The 16,048-nt window shown below is 50.7% G+C and overlaps 32 non-coding genes across 32 annotated transcripts; all 32 read left to right on the top strand.

The window, feature by feature from the left end:
- Positions 1–2,755: 2,755 nt before the first annotated feature.
- Positions 2,756–2,874, top strand: LOC140589540 (5S ribosomal RNA). Its single transcript, XR_011990719.1, has one exon. It is a non-coding gene; the product is annotated as a 5S ribosomal RNA (ribosomal RNA).
- A 297-nt stretch (positions 2,875–3,171) lies between these two features.
- LOC140589539 (5S ribosomal RNA) lies at positions 3,172–3,290 on the top strand. Its single transcript, XR_011990718.1, has one exon. It is a non-coding gene; the product is annotated as a 5S ribosomal RNA (ribosomal RNA).
- Positions 3,291–3,587: 297 nt separating this feature from the next.
- Positions 3,588–3,706, top strand: LOC140589538 (5S ribosomal RNA). The gene has a single exon (XR_011990717.1). It is a non-coding gene; the product is annotated as a 5S ribosomal RNA (ribosomal RNA).
- A 297-nt stretch (positions 3,707–4,003) lies between these two features.
- LOC140589537 (5S ribosomal RNA) lies at positions 4,004–4,122 on the top strand. Its single transcript, XR_011990716.1, has one exon. It is a non-coding gene; the product is annotated as a 5S ribosomal RNA (ribosomal RNA).
- Positions 4,123–4,419: 297 nt separating this feature from the next.
- On the top strand, positions 4,420–4,538 carry LOC140589536 (5S ribosomal RNA). Its single transcript, XR_011990715.1, has one exon. It is a non-coding gene; the product is annotated as a 5S ribosomal RNA (ribosomal RNA).
- Positions 4,539–4,835: 297 nt separating this feature from the next.
- On the top strand, positions 4,836–4,954 carry LOC140589535 (5S ribosomal RNA). The gene has a single exon (XR_011990714.1). It is a non-coding gene; the product is annotated as a 5S ribosomal RNA (ribosomal RNA).
- A 297-nt stretch (positions 4,955–5,251) lies between these two features.
- LOC140589935 (5S ribosomal RNA) lies at positions 5,252–5,370 on the top strand. The gene has a single exon (XR_011991114.1). It is a non-coding gene; the product is annotated as a 5S ribosomal RNA (ribosomal RNA).
- A 297-nt stretch (positions 5,371–5,667) lies between these two features.
- LOC140589534 (5S ribosomal RNA) lies at positions 5,668–5,786 on the top strand. Its single transcript, XR_011990713.1, has one exon. It is a non-coding gene; the product is annotated as a 5S ribosomal RNA (ribosomal RNA).
- A 297-nt stretch (positions 5,787–6,083) lies between these two features.
- On the top strand, positions 6,084–6,202 carry LOC140589532 (5S ribosomal RNA). The gene has a single exon (XR_011990711.1). It is a non-coding gene; the product is annotated as a 5S ribosomal RNA (ribosomal RNA).
- A 297-nt stretch (positions 6,203–6,499) lies between these two features.
- Positions 6,500–6,618, top strand: LOC140589531 (5S ribosomal RNA). Its single transcript, XR_011990710.1, has one exon. It is a non-coding gene; the product is annotated as a 5S ribosomal RNA (ribosomal RNA).
- Positions 6,619–6,915: 297 nt separating this feature from the next.
- Positions 6,916–7,034, top strand: LOC140589530 (5S ribosomal RNA). Its single transcript, XR_011990709.1, has one exon. It is a non-coding gene; the product is annotated as a 5S ribosomal RNA (ribosomal RNA).
- A 297-nt stretch (positions 7,035–7,331) lies between these two features.
- LOC140589529 (5S ribosomal RNA) lies at positions 7,332–7,450 on the top strand. Its single transcript, XR_011990708.1, has one exon. It is a non-coding gene; the product is annotated as a 5S ribosomal RNA (ribosomal RNA).
- A 297-nt stretch (positions 7,451–7,747) lies between these two features.
- LOC140589528 (5S ribosomal RNA) lies at positions 7,748–7,866 on the top strand. The gene has a single exon (XR_011990707.1). It is a non-coding gene; the product is annotated as a 5S ribosomal RNA (ribosomal RNA).
- A 297-nt stretch (positions 7,867–8,163) lies between these two features.
- On the top strand, positions 8,164–8,282 carry LOC140589527 (5S ribosomal RNA). Its single transcript, XR_011990706.1, has one exon. It is a non-coding gene; the product is annotated as a 5S ribosomal RNA (ribosomal RNA).
- A 297-nt stretch (positions 8,283–8,579) lies between these two features.
- Positions 8,580–8,698, top strand: LOC140589372 (5S ribosomal RNA). The gene has a single exon (XR_011990551.1). It is a non-coding gene; the product is annotated as a 5S ribosomal RNA (ribosomal RNA).
- A 297-nt stretch (positions 8,699–8,995) lies between these two features.
- Positions 8,996–9,114, top strand: LOC140589934 (5S ribosomal RNA). Its single transcript, XR_011991113.1, has one exon. It is a non-coding gene; the product is annotated as a 5S ribosomal RNA (ribosomal RNA).
- Positions 9,115–9,411: 297 nt separating this feature from the next.
- On the top strand, positions 9,412–9,530 carry LOC140589526 (5S ribosomal RNA). Its single transcript, XR_011990705.1, has one exon. It is a non-coding gene; the product is annotated as a 5S ribosomal RNA (ribosomal RNA).
- A 297-nt stretch (positions 9,531–9,827) lies between these two features.
- On the top strand, positions 9,828–9,946 carry LOC140589525 (5S ribosomal RNA). Its single transcript, XR_011990704.1, has one exon. It is a non-coding gene; the product is annotated as a 5S ribosomal RNA (ribosomal RNA).
- A 297-nt stretch (positions 9,947–10,243) lies between these two features.
- On the top strand, positions 10,244–10,362 carry LOC140589524 (5S ribosomal RNA). The gene has a single exon (XR_011990703.1). It is a non-coding gene; the product is annotated as a 5S ribosomal RNA (ribosomal RNA).
- A 297-nt stretch (positions 10,363–10,659) lies between these two features.
- Positions 10,660–10,778, top strand: LOC140589523 (5S ribosomal RNA). Its single transcript, XR_011990702.1, has one exon. It is a non-coding gene; the product is annotated as a 5S ribosomal RNA (ribosomal RNA).
- Positions 10,779–11,075: 297 nt separating this feature from the next.
- On the top strand, positions 11,076–11,194 carry LOC140589521 (5S ribosomal RNA). Its single transcript, XR_011990700.1, has one exon. It is a non-coding gene; the product is annotated as a 5S ribosomal RNA (ribosomal RNA).
- Positions 11,195–11,491: 297 nt separating this feature from the next.
- Positions 11,492–11,610, top strand: LOC140589520 (5S ribosomal RNA). Its single transcript, XR_011990699.1, has one exon. It is a non-coding gene; the product is annotated as a 5S ribosomal RNA (ribosomal RNA).
- Positions 11,611–11,907: 297 nt separating this feature from the next.
- On the top strand, positions 11,908–12,026 carry LOC140589519 (5S ribosomal RNA). Its single transcript, XR_011990698.1, has one exon. It is a non-coding gene; the product is annotated as a 5S ribosomal RNA (ribosomal RNA).
- A 297-nt stretch (positions 12,027–12,323) lies between these two features.
- On the top strand, positions 12,324–12,442 carry LOC140589932 (5S ribosomal RNA). Its single transcript, XR_011991111.1, has one exon. It is a non-coding gene; the product is annotated as a 5S ribosomal RNA (ribosomal RNA).
- Positions 12,443–12,739: 297 nt separating this feature from the next.
- LOC140589518 (5S ribosomal RNA) lies at positions 12,740–12,858 on the top strand. Its single transcript, XR_011990697.1, has one exon. It is a non-coding gene; the product is annotated as a 5S ribosomal RNA (ribosomal RNA).
- Positions 12,859–13,155: 297 nt separating this feature from the next.
- LOC140589517 (5S ribosomal RNA) lies at positions 13,156–13,274 on the top strand. The gene has a single exon (XR_011990696.1). It is a non-coding gene; the product is annotated as a 5S ribosomal RNA (ribosomal RNA).
- Positions 13,275–13,571: 297 nt separating this feature from the next.
- LOC140589516 (5S ribosomal RNA) lies at positions 13,572–13,690 on the top strand. The gene has a single exon (XR_011990695.1). It is a non-coding gene; the product is annotated as a 5S ribosomal RNA (ribosomal RNA).
- Positions 13,691–13,987: 297 nt separating this feature from the next.
- On the top strand, positions 13,988–14,106 carry LOC140589515 (5S ribosomal RNA). The gene has a single exon (XR_011990694.1). It is a non-coding gene; the product is annotated as a 5S ribosomal RNA (ribosomal RNA).
- A 297-nt stretch (positions 14,107–14,403) lies between these two features.
- Positions 14,404–14,522, top strand: LOC140589514 (5S ribosomal RNA). The gene has a single exon (XR_011990693.1). It is a non-coding gene; the product is annotated as a 5S ribosomal RNA (ribosomal RNA).
- Positions 14,523–14,819: 297 nt separating this feature from the next.
- LOC140589513 (5S ribosomal RNA) lies at positions 14,820–14,938 on the top strand. Its single transcript, XR_011990692.1, has one exon. It is a non-coding gene; the product is annotated as a 5S ribosomal RNA (ribosomal RNA).
- Positions 14,939–15,235: 297 nt separating this feature from the next.
- Positions 15,236–15,354, top strand: LOC140589512 (5S ribosomal RNA). Its single transcript, XR_011990691.1, has one exon. It is a non-coding gene; the product is annotated as a 5S ribosomal RNA (ribosomal RNA).
- A 297-nt stretch (positions 15,355–15,651) lies between these two features.
- On the top strand, positions 15,652–15,770 carry LOC140589510 (5S ribosomal RNA). Its single transcript, XR_011990689.1, has one exon. It is a non-coding gene; the product is annotated as a 5S ribosomal RNA (ribosomal RNA).
- The last annotated feature ends 278 nt before the right edge of the window (positions 15,771–16,048 follow it).

The raw sequence follows: 16,048 nt of genomic DNA, 5'->3' as shown, positions 1-16,048 counted from the left end.
GACGCGCCTCTTGTGCGCCTCCGCCATGACCGCGGTCGCCTGTAACGGCTACGTCACTGCGCCCTTCCGCATGACGCGTTCGGTGCGGCAGGGCTGCCCCCTGTCGGCCGCCTTGTACACCTTGGCGGTCGAGCCCCTCGGCCTCCTGGTGGCCGCCTCTCGTGGCATTGCTAGGGTGCCCATCGGCCCGACATGCTTCGCTCCGCCGGTCTTTCAGTACGCTGATGACACCACCCTGCTCGTGCCCGACGGGGCCAGCGTGGGGGCTGCGTTACGCAGCGTGCAGCAGTACTGTGACATCACTGGGGCCAGGGTCAACCTGCAGAAGTCGGTGTACCTGCGGCTCGGTTCGGCCGGGCCTCTGCCCGCCGAGCTGGGGCTGACTGAGGCCGAGGGGGACGTGCGCCTCCTGGGCGTTCTGCTCGGGAGGAGTGCGGACGATGCGACGGGGAGGATGTGGGACGATCTGACGGGTGGTGTGGAGCGGCGGCTGGCCGGGTGGTCGGGCCGTCTCCTCTCGCTGCAGCAGAAGGTGTTCCTGTTGAACGCAATGGTGTTGTCTGTGCTGTGGTTTCACCTGAGCGTCACTCACATGCCCCACGGACATTACGCCAGGCTGCGGAAGGCCGTCCTGCGCTTCCTCTGGGGGGGGGGCAGAGTCCTGGTGGCTTACGCTACCTTGATTGGCCCCCCTGCCGAGGGTGGCCTGGGCCTCCTGGACCCTCTGGTCCAGTCGAAGGCCCTGCGTGTGCGGATGTTGCAGGCCTTCCTGGACGAGAGTCGCCCCTCCCTGTGGAAGGCGGTGCTCTCGCTCCGGCTGGGACAGTGTGCGGGGAGGGAGCTGGCCGAGGACGCTCTTTGGATGCGTCTCCGGCCCGGCATGGTGCGTGGCATCCCCTCCTTCTACGCACACCTCCTCTTGGCGTGGGCTGAGTTCCAGGAGCACACTGTCGTGGTGCCTGAGGGGCGGCAGCTTCTGCTTCGGCAGCCGCTGCTGCTCAATCCGCGCGTCCTCTCCGGGGGGCGGCCCCTCGAGTTCCGGCGCTGGTGGGAGGCTGGGGTGCGTCAGGTGCGAGACCTCTTTTATGAGGTGCGCCCTGGCTTCCTGCCTCCCGCGGCCGTCTATGACCAGGTCGAGGTTGTGGCCGAGAGGGCCTCCAGGGTCACTGTTGCCAGGCAGTGTCTGGCGGCGAGGGCTGCCCTCCCTGCTGCGTGGGTGCGTGACATTGAGCGGGCCGGCGGCCCCCGGGATGTGGCCCCCCGTTTCCCCGCGGTGTACGTGAGGCGGCTGTCCGGGTTGCTCGTCCCTTTCGGGGCGTGTGTCACCCGTGACTTTGCCCGCCTCTACAGGCAGCGCGCTTTTGTTGCCCCGGTGGCGCAGGCCTTTTGGAGCGCTCGCTTCCCCGCCCTGGGGCCTGACCTGTTGTGGGGGAACGTGCTGGTCTGCCCGGCGGACCCTGCCTTGGCCCTTTTCGACTTCAGACAGCGGCATCATGCCCTATGGTCAATGAGGTGGCTTCATAGACTGGGCTTCGCTGCGTCTCCGCTCTGCCCAGTGTGCCGGGATGTGGAGGAGGGCCTTACACACATGTTCTTTGGCTGTTCTCAGTTAGCTGATTTTATTGTGTGGGCTCTGGAGGTGGTGGACAGGATAGCCGGGGCGGTGGGGCCCGTGCCTGTTTTTACTGAGGCGGGGTGGCAGGTCATGTTCCTGTTTGGTGTTCCCAAGTCTCACCCCGCCAGCACCTTTCTTAATTTGTTTTTAGCCGTCGCGAGGTATGTTGTTTGGTTGAGGCGCAACAAGGCCCGCTATGAGCGCGTGGTTTTAGATCCCGTTTTAATGTGCCGCTATCGGCTGCGACTGGTTTTATCCAAGGTGTTTTTATTGTCTGCCGGGCCCCATGACATGCCCCGGTTCTTACGTGATTTTGTGCACCGGGTTCCGTTTGTGTCTGTTGTGGGTGGGCGTTTGGTTTGGGATGTGTTTTGAGGGTGGGCTGCTTGTTTTCTCTTGTTTTCGTGTTTTGGGTGGGTTGTTTGGGTTGTTTTTCTTGGGTTTGTCTGTGTGGGTGGGTTTCGTGCTGCTTGTTGTCCGTCTTCTGTGTTGTTTGTTGTTGGGGCTGTTGCTCCTTTTAATTGGCATTTTAGTGATTGGCTTTTATTGCTTGTGCTTTGTTTTTCTTTTTATTAACCTGCATACCTGCATGATGAGGACTGCTGCACCCTGTGAGTAGGGGTCTTGGAGCGCGGGCTTGCCCCGTTCCCTGGCCCCTCTCCCTGTACCGCCCCCCCTGCTGTGGTGTATGTGTGGCACTGTCGTTCTGAGTGGTTTAATAAAAAAAAAAAAAAAAAAAAAAAAAACTGCGCCCGATCTCGTCTGATCTCGGAAGCTAAGCGGGGCCGGGCTTGGTTAGTACTTGGTCGGGAGACTGCCTGGGAATACCAAGTGCCGTAAGCTTTTTCTTAGTTTCACCTTATCCAGAGGGCCCTGCGTCTTGCCACGAATGTAAAGATGTCACTACCCTTTCATTTCACAAATTACCTTTATTTGTACAAAGACGGCAGTCCCCGCCCACTTTTGCAGAAAGTACTCGTAGCAATCGTATACAACTCACCGATTTCTTCCTCATTTTAATAACGACTTTCTCAAAGACATCTTGACATCAATGCCGCATCGACGTCTGCTCTTCTCTCGGTGCGACTCTCAATAAACCCTCAACTGAAAACAAAAGTGCCGATTCTGGCCGCTTCCCTCGCTTACGGCCATACCGTTCCGACTGCGCCCGATCTCGTCTGATCTCGGAAGCTAAGCGGGGCCGGGCTTGGTTAGTACTTGGTCGGGAGACTGCCTGGGAATACCAAGTGCCGTAAGCTTTTTCTTAGTTTCACCTTATCCAGAGGGCCCTGCGTCTTGCCACGAATGTAAAGATGTCACTACCCTTTCATTTCACAAATTACCTTTATTTGTACAAAGACGGCAGTCCCCGCCCACTTTTGCAGAAAGTACTCGTAGCAATCGTATACAACTCACCGATTTCTTCCTCATTTTAATAACGACTTTCTCAAAGACATCTTGACATCAATGCCGCATCGACGTCTGCTCTTCTCTCGGTGCGACTCTCAATAAACCCTCAACTGAAAACAAAAGTGCCGATTCTGGCCGCTTCCCTCGCTTACGGCCATACCGTTCCGACTGCGCCCGATCTCGTCTGATCTCGGAAGCTAAGCGGGGCCGGGCTTGGTTAGTACTTGGTCGGGAGACTGCCTGGGAATACCAAGTGCCGTAAGCTTTTTCTTAGTTTCACCTTATCCAGAGGGCCCTGCGTCTTGCCACGAATGTAAAGATGTCACTACCCTTTCATTTCACAAATTACCTTTATTTGTACAAAGACGGCAGTCCCCGCCCACTTTTGCAGAAAGTACTCGTAGCAATCGTATACAACTCACCGATTTCTTCCTCATTTTAATAACGACTTTCTCAAAGACATCTTGACATCAATGCCGCATCGACGTCTGCTCTTCTCTCGGTGCGACTCTCAATAAACCCTCAACTGAAAACAAAAGTGCCGATTCTGGCCGCTTCCCTCGCTTACGGCCATACCGTTCCGACTGCGCCCGATCTCGTCTGATCTCGGAAGCTAAGCGGGGCCGGGCTTGGTTAGTACTTGGTCGGGAGACTGCCTGGGAATACCAAGTGCCGTAAGCTTTTTCTTAGTTTCACCTTATCCAGAGGGCCCTGCGTCTTGCCACGAATGTAAAGATGTCACTACCCTTTCATTTCACAAATTACCTTTATTTGTACAAAGACGGCAGTCCCCGCCCACTTTTGCAGAAAGTACTCGTAGCAATCGTATACAACTCACCGATTTCTTCCTCATTTTAATAACGACTTTCTCAAAGACATCTTGACATCAATGCCGCATCGACGTCTGCTCTTCTCTCGGTGCGACTCTCAATAAACCCTCAACTGAAAACAAAAGTGCCGATTCTGGCCGCTTCCCTCGCTTACGGCCATACCGTTCCGACTGCGCCCGATCTCGTCTGATCTCGGAAGCTAAGCGGGGCCGGGCTTGGTTAGTACTTGGTCGGGAGACTGCCTGGGAATACCAAGTGCCGTAAGCTTTTTCTTAGTTTCACCTTATCCAGAGGGCCCTGCGTCTTGCCACGAATGTAAAGATGTCACTACCCTTTCATTTCACAAATTACCTTTATTTGTACAAAGACGGCAGTCCCCGCCCACTTTTGCAGAAAGTACTCGTAGCAATCGTATACAACTCACCGATTTCTTCCTCATTTTAATAACGACTTTCTCAAAGACATCTTGACATCAATGCCGCATCGACGTCTGCTCTTCTCTCGGTGCGACTCTCAATAAACCCTCAACTGAAAACAAAAGTGCCGATTCTGGCCGCTTCCCTCGCTTACGGCCATACCGTTCCGACTGCGCCCGATCTCGTCTGATCTCGGAAGCTAAGCGGGGCCGGGCTTGGTTAGTACTTGGTCGGGAGACTGCCTGGGAATACCAAGTGCCGTAAGCTTTTTCTTAGTTTCACCTTATCCAGAGGGCCCTGCGTCTTGCCACGAATGTAAAGATGTCACTACCCTTTCATTTCACAAATTACCTTTATTTGTACAAAGACGGCAGTCCCCGCCCACTTTTGCAGAAAGTACTCGTAGCAATCGTATACAACTCACCGATTTCTTCCTCATTTTAATAACGACTTTCTCAAAGACATCTTGACATCAATGCCGCATCGACGTCTGCTCTTCTCTCGGTGCGACTCTCAATAAACCCTCAACTGAAAACAAAAGTGCCGATTCTGGCCGCTTCCCTCGCTTACGGCCATACCGTTCCGACTGCGCCCGATCTCGTCTGATCTCGGAAGCTAAGCGGGGCCGGGCTTGGTTAGTACTTGGTCGGGAGACTGCCTGGGAATACCAAGTGCCGTAAGCTTTTTCTTAGTTTCACCTTATCCAGAGGGCCCTGCGTCTTGCCACGAATGTAAAGATGTCACTACCCTTTCATTTCACAAATTACCTTTATTTGTACAAAGACGGCAGTCCCCGCCCACTTTTGCAGAAAGTACTCGTAGCAATCGTATACAACTCACCGATTTCTTCCTCATTTTAATAACGACTTTCTCAAAGACATCTTCACATCAATGCCGCATCGACGTCTGCTCTTCTCTCGGTGCGACTCTCAATAAACCCTCAACTGAAAACAAAAGTGCCGATTCTGGCCGCTTCCCTCGCTTACGGCCATACCGTTCCGACTGCGCCCGATCTCGTCTGATATCGGAAGCTAAGCGGGGCCGGGCTTGGTTAGTACTTGGTCGGGAGACTGCCTGGGAATACCAAGTGCCGTAAGCTTTTTCTTAGTTTCACCTTATCCAGAGGGCCCTGCGTCTTGCCACGAATGTAAAGATGTCACTACCCTTTCATTTCACAAATTACCTTTACTTGTACAAAGACGGCAGTCCCCGCCCACTTTTGCAGAAAGTACTCGTAGCAATCGTATACAACTCACCGATTTCTTCCTCATTTTAATAACGACTTTCTCAAAGACATCTTGACATCAATGCCGCATCGACGTCTGCTCTTCTCTCGGTGCGACTCTCAATAAACCCTCAACTGAAAACAAAAGTGCCGATTCTGGCCGCTTCCCTCGCTTACGGCCATACCGTTCCGACTGCGCCCGATCTCGTCTGATCTCGGAAGCTAAGCGGGGCCGGGCTTGGTTAGTACTTGGTCGGGAGACTGCCTGGGAATACCAAGTGCCGTAAGCTTTTTCTTAGTTTCACCTTATCCAGAGGGCCCTGCGTCTTGCCACGAATGTAAAGATGTCACTACCCTTTCATTTCACAAATTACCTTTATTTGTACAAAGACGGCAGTCCCCGCCCACTTTTGCAGAAAGTACTCGTAGCAATCGTATACAACTCACCGATTTCTTCCTCATTTTAATAACGACTTTCTCAAAGACATCTTGACATCAATGCCGCATCGACGTCTGCTCTTCTCTCGGTGCGACTCTCAATAAACCCTCAACTGAAAACAAAAGTGCCGATTCTGGCCGCTTCCCTCGCTTACGGCCATACCGTTCCGACTGCGCCCGATCTCGTCTGATCTCGGAAGCTAAGCGGGGCCGGGCTTGGTTAGTACTTGGTCGGGAGACTGCCTGGGAATACCAAGTGCCGTAAGCTTTTTCTTAGTTTCACCTTATCCAGAGGGCCCTGCGTCTTGCCACGAATGTAAAGATGTCACTACCCTTTCATTTCACAAATTACCTTTATTTGTACAAAGACGGCAGTCCCCGCCCACTTTTGCAGAAAGTACTCGTAGCAATCGTATACAACTCACCGATTTCTTCCTCATTTTAATAACGACTTTCTCAAAGACATCTTGACATCAATGCCGCATCGACGTCTGCTCTTCTCTCGGTGCGACTCTCAATAAACCCTCAACTGAAAACAAAAGTGCCGATTCTGGCCGCTTCCCTCGCTTACGGCCATACCGTTCCGACTGCGCCCGATCTCGTCTGATCTCGGAAGCTAAGCGGGGCCGGGCTTGGTTAGTACTTGGTCGGGAGACTGCCTGGGAATACCAAGTGCCGTAAGCTTTTTCTTAGTTTCACCTTATCCAGAGGGCCCTGCGTCTTGCCACGAATGTAAAGATGTCACTACCCTTTCATTTCACAAATTACCTTTATTTGTACAAAGACGGCAGTCCCCGCCCACTTTTGCAGAAAGTACTCGTAGCAATCGTATACAACTCACCGATTTCTTCCTCATTTTAATAACGACTTTCTCAAAGACATCTTGACATCAATGCCGCATCGACGTCTGCTCTTCTCTCGGTGCGACTCTCAATAAACCCTCAACTGAAAACAAAAGTGCCGATTCTGGCCGCTTCCCTCGCTTACGGCCATACCGTTCCGACTGCGCCCGATCTCGTCTGATCTCGGAAGCTAAGCGGGGCCGGGCTTGGTTAGTACTTGGTCGGGAGACTGCCTGGGAATACCAAGTGCCGTAAGCTTTTTCTTAGTTTCACCTTATCCAGAGGGCCCTGCGTCTTGCCACGAATGTAAAGATGTCACTACCCTTTCATTTCACAAATTACCTTTATTTGTACAAAGACGGCAGTCCCCGCCCACTTTTGCAGAAAGTACTCGTAGCAATCGTATACAACTCACCGATTTCTTCCTCATTTTAATAACGACTTTCTCAAAGACATCTTGACATCAATGCCGCATCGACGTCTGCTCTTCTCTCGGTGCGACTCTCAATAAACCCTCAACTGAAAACAAAAGTGCCGATTCTGGCCGCTTCCCTCGCTTACGGCCATACCGTTCCGACTGCGCCCGATCTCGTCTGATCTCGGAAGCTAAGCGGGGCCGGGCTTGGTTAGTACTTGGTCGGGAGACTGCCTGGGAATACCAAGTGCCGTAAGCTTTTTCTTAGTTTCACCTTATCCAGAGGGCCCTGCGTCTTGCCACGAATGTAAAGATGTCACTACCCTTTCATTTCACAAATTACCTTTATTTGTACAAAGACGGCAGTCCCCGCCCACTTTTGCAGAAAGTACTCGTAGCAATCGTATACAACTCACCGATTTCTTCCTCATTTTAATAACGACTTTCTCAAAGACATCTTGACATCAATGCCGCATCGACGTCTGCTCTTCTCTCGGTGCGACTCTCAATAAACCCTCAACTGAAAACAAAAGTGCCGATTCTGGCCGCTTCCCTTGCTTACGGCCATACCGTTCCGACTGCGCCCGATCTCGTCTGATCTCGGAAGCTAAGCGGGGCCGGGCTTGGTTAGTACTTGGTCGGGAGACTGCCTGGGAATACCAAGTGCCGTAAGCTTTTTCTTAGTTTCACCTTATCCAGAGGGCCCTGCGTCTTGCCACGAATGTAAAGATGTCACTACCCTTTCATTTCACAAATTACCTTTATTTGTACAAAGACGGCAGTCCCCGCCCACTTTTGCAGAAAGTACTCGTAGCAATCGTATACAACTCACCGATTTCTTCCTCATTTTAATAACGACTTTCTCAAAGACATCTTGACATCAATGCCGCATCGACGTCTGCTCTTCTCTCGGTGCGACTCTCAATAAACCCTCAACTGAAAACAAAAGTGCCGATTCTGGCCGCTTCCCTTGCTTACGGCCATACCGTTCCGACTGCGCCCGATCTCGTCTGATCTCGGAAGCTAAGCGGGGCCGGGCTTGGTTAGTACTTGGTCGGGAGACTGCCTGGGAATACCAAGTGCCGTAAGCTTTTTCTTAGTTTCACCTTATCCAGAGGGCCCTGCGTCTTGCCACGAATGTAAAGATGTCACTACCCTTTCATTTCACAAATTACCTTTATTTGTACAAAGACGGCAGTCCCCGCCCACTTTTGCAGAAAGTACTCGTAGCAATCGTATACAACTCACCGATTTCTTCCTCATTTTAATAACGACTTTCTCAAAGACATCTTGACATCAATGCCGCATCGACGTCTGCTCTTCTCTCGGTGCGACTCTCAATAAACCCTCAACTGAAAACAAAAGTGCCGATTCTGGCCGCTTCCCTTGCTTACGGCCATACCGTTCCGACTGCGCCCGATCTCATCTGATCTCGGAAGCTAAGCGGGGCCGGGCTTGGTTAGTACTTGGTCGGGAGACTGCCTGGGAATACCAAGTGCCGTAAGCTTTTTCTTAGTTTCACCTTATCCAGAGGGCCCTGCGTCTTGCCACGAATGTAAAGATGTCACTACCCTTTCATTTCACAAATTACCTTTATTTGTACAAAGACGGCAGTCCCCGCCCACTTTTGCAGAAAGTACTCGTAGCAATCGTATACAACTCACCGATTTCTTCCTCATTTTAATAACGACTTTCTCAAAGACATCTTGACATCAATGCCGCATCGACGTCTGCTCTTCTCTCGGTGCGACTCTCAATAAACCCTCAACTGAAAACAAAAGTGCCGATTCTAGCCGCTTCCCTCGCTTACGGCCATACCGTTCCGACTGCGCCCGATCTCGTCTGATATCGGAAGCTAAGCGGGGCCGGGCTTGGTTAGTACTTGGTCGGGAGACTGCCTGGGAATACCAAGTGCCGTAAGCTTTTTCTTAGTTTCACCTTATCCAGAGGGCCCTGCGTCTTGCCACGAATGTAAAGATGTCACTACCCTTTCATTTCACAAATTACCTTTATTTGTACAAAGACGGCAGTCCCCGCCCACTTTTGCAGAAAGTACTCGTAGCAATCGTATACAACTCACCGATTTCTTCCTCATTTTAATAACGACTTTCTCAAAGACATCTTGACATCAATGCCGCATCGACGTCTGCTCTTCTCTCGGTGCGACTCTCAATAAACCCTCAACTGAAAACAAAAGTGCCGATTCTGGCCGCTTCCCTCGCTTACGGCCATACCGTTCCGACTGCGCCCGATCTCGTCTGATCTCGGAAGCTAAGCGGGGCCGGGCTTGGTTAGTACTTGGTCGGGAGACTGCCTGGGAATACCAAGTGCCGTAAGCTTTTTCTTAGTTTCACCTTATCCAGAGGGCCCTGCGTCTTGCCACGAATGTAAAGATGTCACTACCCTTTCATTTCACAAATTACCTTTATTTGTACAAAGACGGCAGTCCCCGCCCACTTTTGCAGAAAGTACTCGTAGCAATCGTATACAACTCACCGATTTCTTCCTCATTTTAATAACGACTTTCTCAAAGACATCTTGACATCAATGCCGCATCGACGTCTGCTCTTCTCTCGGTGCGACTCTCAATAAACCCTCAACTGAAAACAAAAGTGCCGATTCTGGCCGCTTCCCTCGCTTACGGCCATACCGTTCCGACTGCGCCCGATCTCGTCTGATCTCGGAAGCTAAGCGGGGCCGGGCTTGGTTAGTACTTGGTCGGGAGACTGCCTGGGAATACCAAGTGCCGTAAGCTTTTTCTTAGTTTCACCTTATCCAGAGGGCCCTGCGTCTTGCCACGAATGTAAAGATGTCACTACCCTTTCATTTCACAAATTACCTTTATTTGTACAAAGACGGCAGTCCCCGCCCACTTTTGCAGAAAGTACTCGTAGCAATCGTATACAACTCACCGATTTCTTCCTCATTTTAATAACGACTTTCTCAAAGACATCTTGACATCAATGCCGCATCGACGTCTGCTCTTCTCTCGGTGCGACTCTCAATAAACCCTCAACTGAAAACAAAAGTGCCGATTCTGGCCGCTTCCCTCGCTTACGGCCATACCGTTCCGACTGCGCCCGATCTCGTCTGATCTCGGAAGCTAAGCGGGGCCGGGCTTGGTTAGTACTTGGTCGGGAGACTGCCTGGGAATACCAAGTGCCGTAAGCTTTTTCTTAGTTTCACCTTATCCAGAGGGCCCTGCGTCTTGCCACGAATGTAAAGATGTCACTACCCTTTCATTTCACAAATTACCTTTATTTGTACAAAGACGGCAGTCCCCGCCCACTTTTGCAGAAAGTACTCGTAGCAATCGTATACAACTCACCGATTTCTTCCTCATTTTAATAACGACTTTCTCAAAGACATCTTGACATCAATGCCGCATCGACGTCTGCTCTTCTCTCGGTGCGACTCTCAATAAACCCTCAACTGAAAACAAAAGTGCCGATTCTGGCCGCTTCCCTCGCTTACGGCCATACCGTTCCGACTGCGCCCGATCTCGTCTGATCTCGGAAGCTAAGCGGGGCCGGGCTTGGTTAGTACTTGGTCGGGAGACTGCCTGGGAATACCAAGTGCCGTAAGCTTTTTCTTAGTTTCACCTTATCCAGAGGGCCCTGCGTCTTGCCACGAATGTAAAGATGTCACTACCCTTTCATTTCACAAATTACCTTTATTTGTACAAAGACGGCAGTCCCCGCCCACTTTTGCAGAAAGTACTCGTAGCAATCGTATACAACTCACCGATTTCTTCCTCATTTTAATAACGACTTTCTCAAAGACATCTTGACATCAATGCCGCATCGACGTCTGCTCTTCTCTCGGTGCGACTCTCAATAAACCCTCAACTGAAAACAAAAGTGCCGATTCTGGCCGCTTCCCTCGCTTACGGCCATACCGTTCCGACTGCGCCCGATCTCGTCTGATCTCGGAAGCTAAGCGGGGCCGGGCTTGGTTAGTACTTGGTCGGGAGACTGCCTGGGAATACCAAGTGCCGTAAGCTTTTTCTTAGTTTCACCTTATCCAGAGGGCCCTGCGTCTTGCCACGAATGTAAAGATGTCACTACCCTTTCATTTCACAAATTACCTTTATTTGTACAAAGACGGCAGTCCCCGCCCACTTTTGCAGAAAGTACTCGTAGCAATCGTATACAACTCACCGATTTCTTCCTCATTTTAATAACGACTTTCTCAAAGACATCTTGACATCAATGCCGCATCGACGTCTGCTCTTCTCTCGGTGCGACTCTCAATAAACCCTCAACTGAAAACAAAAGTGCCGATTCTGGCCGCTTCCCTCGCTTACGGCCATACCGTTCCGACTGCGCCCGATCTCGTCTGATCTCGGAAGCTAAGCGGGGCCGGGCTTGGTTAGTACTTGGTCGGGAGACTGCCTGGGAATACCAAGTGCCGTAAGCTTTTTCTTAGTTTCACCTTATCCAGAGGGCCCTGCGTCTTGCCACGAATGTAAAGATGTCACTACCCTTTCATTTCACAAATTACCTTTATTTGTACAAAGACGGCAGTCCCCGCCCACTTTTGCAGAAAGTACTCGTAGCAATCGTATACAACTCACCGATTTCTTCCTCATTTTAATAACGACTTTCTCAAAGACATCTTGACATCAATGCCGCATCGACGTCTGCTCTTCTCTCGGTGCGACTCTCAATAAACCCTCAACTGAAAACAAAAGTGCCGATTCTGGCCGCTTCCCTCGCTTACGGCCATACCGTTCCGACTGCGCCCGATCTCGTCTGATCTCGGAAGCTAAGCGGGGCCGGGCTTGGTTAGTACTTGGTCGGGAGACTGCCTGGGAATACCAAGTGCCGTAAGCTTTTTCTTAGTTTCACCTTATCCAGAGGGCCCTGCGTCTTGCCACGAATGTAAAGATGTCACTACCCTTTCATTTCACAAATTACCTTTATTTGTACAAAGACGGCAGTCCCCGCCCACTTTTGCAGAAAGTACTCGTAGCAATCGTATACAACTCACCGATTTCTTCCTCATTTTAATAACGACTTTCTCAAAGACATCTTGACATCAATGCCGCATCGACGTCTGCTCTTCTCTCGGTGCGACTCTCAATAAACCCTCAACTGAAAACAAAAGTGCCGATTCTGGCCGCTTCCCTCGCTTACGGCCATACCGTTCCGACTGCGCCCGATCTCGTCTGATATCGGAAGCTAAGCGGGGCCGGGCTTGGTTAGTACTTGGTCGGGAGACTGCCTGGGAATACCAAGTGCCGTAAGCTTTTTCTTAGTTTCACCTTATCCAGAGGGCCCTGCGTCTTGCCACGAATGTAAAGATGTCACTACCCTTTCATTTCACAAATTACCTTTACTTGTACAAAGACGGCAGTCCCCGCCCACTTTTGCAGAAAGTACTCGTAGCAATCGTATACAACTCACCGATTTCTTCCTCATTTTAATAACGACTTTCTCAAAGACATCTTGACATCAATGCCGCATCGACGTCTGCTCTTCTCTCGGTGCGACTCTCAATAAACCCTCAACTGAAAACAAAAGTGCCGATTCTGGCCGCTTCCCTCGCTTACGGCCATACCGTTCCGACTGCGCCCGATCTCGTCTGATCTCGGAAGCTAAGCGGGGCCGGGCTTGGTTAGTACTTGGTCGGGAGACTGCCTGGGAATACCAAGTGCCGTAAGCTTTTTCTTAGTTTCACCTTATCCAGAGGGCCCTGCGTCTTGCCACGAATGTAAAGATGTCACTACCCTTTCATTTCACAAATTACCTTTATTTGTACAAAGACGGCAGTCCCCGCCCACTTTTGCAGAAAGTACTCGTAGCAATCGTATACAACTCACCGATTTCTTCCTCATTTTAATAACGACTTTCTCAAAGACATCTTGACATCAATGCCGCATCGACGTCTGCTCTTCTCTCGGTGCGACTCTCAATAAACCCTCAACTGAAAACAAAAGTGCCGATTCTGGCCGCTTCCCTCGCTTACGGCCATACCGTTCCGACTGCGCCCGATCTCGTCTGATCTCGGAAGCTAAGCGGGGCCGGGCTTGGTTAGTACTTGGTCGGGAGACTGCCTGGGAATACCAAGTGCCGTAAGCTTTTTCTTAGTTTCACCTTATCCAGAGGGCCCTGCGTCTTGCCACGAATGTAAAGATGTCACTACCCTTTCATTTCACAAATTACCTTTATTTGTACAAAGACGGCAGTCCCCGCCCACTTTTGCAGAAAGTACTCGTAGCAATCGTATACAACTCACCGATTTCTTCCTCATTTTAATAACGACTTTCTCAAAGACATCTTGACATCAATGCCGCATCGACGTCTGCTCTTCTCTCGGTGCGACTCTCAATAAACCCTCAACTGAAAACAAAAGTGCCGATTCTGGCCGCTTCCCTCGCTTACGGCCATACCGTTCCGACTGCGCCCGATCTCGTCTGATCTCGGAAGCTAAGCGGGGCCGGGCTTGGTTAGTACTTGGTCGGGAGACTGCCTGGGAATACCAAGTGCCGTAAGCTTTTTCTTAGTTTCACCTTATCCAGAGGGCCCTGCGTCTTGCCACGAATGTAAAGATGTCACTACCCTTTCATTTCACAAATTACCTTTATTTGTACAAAGACGGCAGTCCCCGCCCACTTTTGCAGAAAGTACTCGTAGCAATCGTATACAACTCACCGATTTCTTCCTCATTTTAATAACGACTTTCTCAAAGACATCTTGACATCAATGCCGCATCGACGTCTGCTCTTCTCTCGGTGCGACTCTCAATAAACCCTCAACTGAAAACAAAAGTGCCGATTCTGGCCGCTTCCCTCGCTTACGGCCATACCGTTCCGACTGCGCCCGATCTCGTCTGATCTCGGAAGCTAAGCGGGGCCGGGCTTGGTTAGTACTTGGTCGGGAGACTGCCTGGGAATACCAAGTGCCGTAAGCTTTTTCTTAGTTTCACCTTATCCAGAGGGCCCTGCGTCTTGCCACGAATGTAAAGATGTCACTACCCTTTCATTTCACAAATTACCTTTATTTGTACAAAGACGGCAGTCCCCGCCCACTTTTGCAGAAAGTACTCGTAGCAATCGTATACAACTCACCGATTTCTTCCTCATTTTAATAACGACTTTCTCAAAGACATCTTGACATCAATGCCGCATCGACGTCTGCTCTTCTCTCGGTGCGACTCTCAATAAACCCTCAACTGAAAACAAAAGTGCCGATTCTGGCCGCTTCCCTCGCTTACGGCCATACCGTTCCGACTGCGCCCGATCTCGTCTGATCTCGGAAGCTAAGCGGGGCCGGGCTTGGTTAGTACTTGGTCGGGAGACTGCCTGGGAATACCAAGTGCCGTAAGCTTTTTCTTAGTTTCACCTTATCCAGAGGGCCCTGCGTCTTGCCACGAATGTAAAGATGTCACTACCCTTTCATTTCACAAATTACCTTTATTTGTACAAAGACGGCAGTCCCCGCCCACTTTTGCAGAAAGTACTCGTAGCAATCGTATACAACTCACCGATTTCTTCCTCATTTTAATAACGACTTTCTCAAAGACATCTTGACATCAATGCCGCATCGACGTCTGCTCTTCTCTCGGTGCGACTCTCAATAAACCCTCAACTGAAAACAAAAGTGCCGATTCTGGCCGCTTCCCTCGCTTACGGCCATACCGTTCCGACTGCGCCCGATCTCGTCTGATCTCGGAAGCTAAGCGGGGCCGGGCTTGGTTAGTACTTGGTCGGGAGACTGCCTGGGAATACCAAGTGCCGTAAGCTTTTTCTTAGTTTCACCTTATCCAGAGGGCCCTGCGTCTTGCCACGAATGTAAAGATGTCACTACCCTTTCATTTCACAAATTACCTTTATTTGTACAAAGACGGCAGTCCCCGCCCACTTTTGCAGAAAGTACTCGTAGCAATCGTATACAACTCACCGATTTCTTCCTCATTTTAATAACGACTTTCTCAAAGACATCTTGACATCAATGCCGCATCGACGTCTGCTCTTCTCTCGGTGCGACTCTCAATAAACCCTCAACTGAAAACAAAAGTGCCGATTCTGGCCGCTTCCCTCGCTTACGGCCATACCGTTCCGACTGCGCCCGATCTCGTCTGATCTCGGAAGCTAAGCGGGGCCGGGCTTGGTTAGTACTTGGTCGGGAGACTGCCTGGGAATACCAAGTGCCGTAAGCTTTTTCTTAGTTTCACCTTATCCAGAGGGCCCTGCGTCTTGCCACGAATGTAAAGATGTCACTACCCTTTCATTTCACAAATTACCTTTATTTGTACAAAGACGGCAGTCCCCGCCCACTTTTGCAGAAAGTACTCGTAGCAATCGTATACAACTCACCGATTTCTTCCTCATTTTAATAACGACTTTCTCAAAGACATCTTGACATCAATGCCGCATCGACGTCTGCTCTTCTCTCGGTGCGACTCTCAATAAACCCTCAACTGAAAACAAAAGTGCCGATTCTGGCCGCTTCCCTCGCTTACGGCCATACCGTTCCGACTGCGCCCGATCTCGTCTGATCTCGGAAGCTAAGCGGGGCCGGGCTTGGTTAGTACTTGGTCGGGAGACTGCCTGGGAATACCAAGTGCCGTAAGCTTTTTCTTAGTTTCACCTTATCCAGAGGGCCCTGCGTCTTGCCACGAATGTAAAGATGTCACTACCCTTTCATTTCACAAATTACCTTTATTTGTACAAAGACGGCAGTCCCCGCCCACTTTTGCAGAAAGTACTCGTAGCAATCGTATACAACTCACCGATTTCTTCCTCATTTTAATAACGACTTTCTCAAAGACATCTTGACATCAATGCCGCATCGACGTCTGCTCTTCTCTCGGTGCGACTCTCAATAAACCCTCAACTGAAAACAAAAGTGCC

Source organism: Paramormyrops kingsleyae, chromosome 4 (assembly GCF_048594095.1).
Source record: "Paramormyrops kingsleyae isolate MSU_618 chromosome 4, PKINGS_0.4, whole genome shotgun sequence".
NCBI lineage: Eukaryota > Metazoa > Chordata > Actinopteri > Osteoglossiformes > Mormyridae > Paramormyrops > Paramormyrops kingsleyae.
This window is presented reverse-complemented; position numbering and strand designations above follow the sequence as displayed.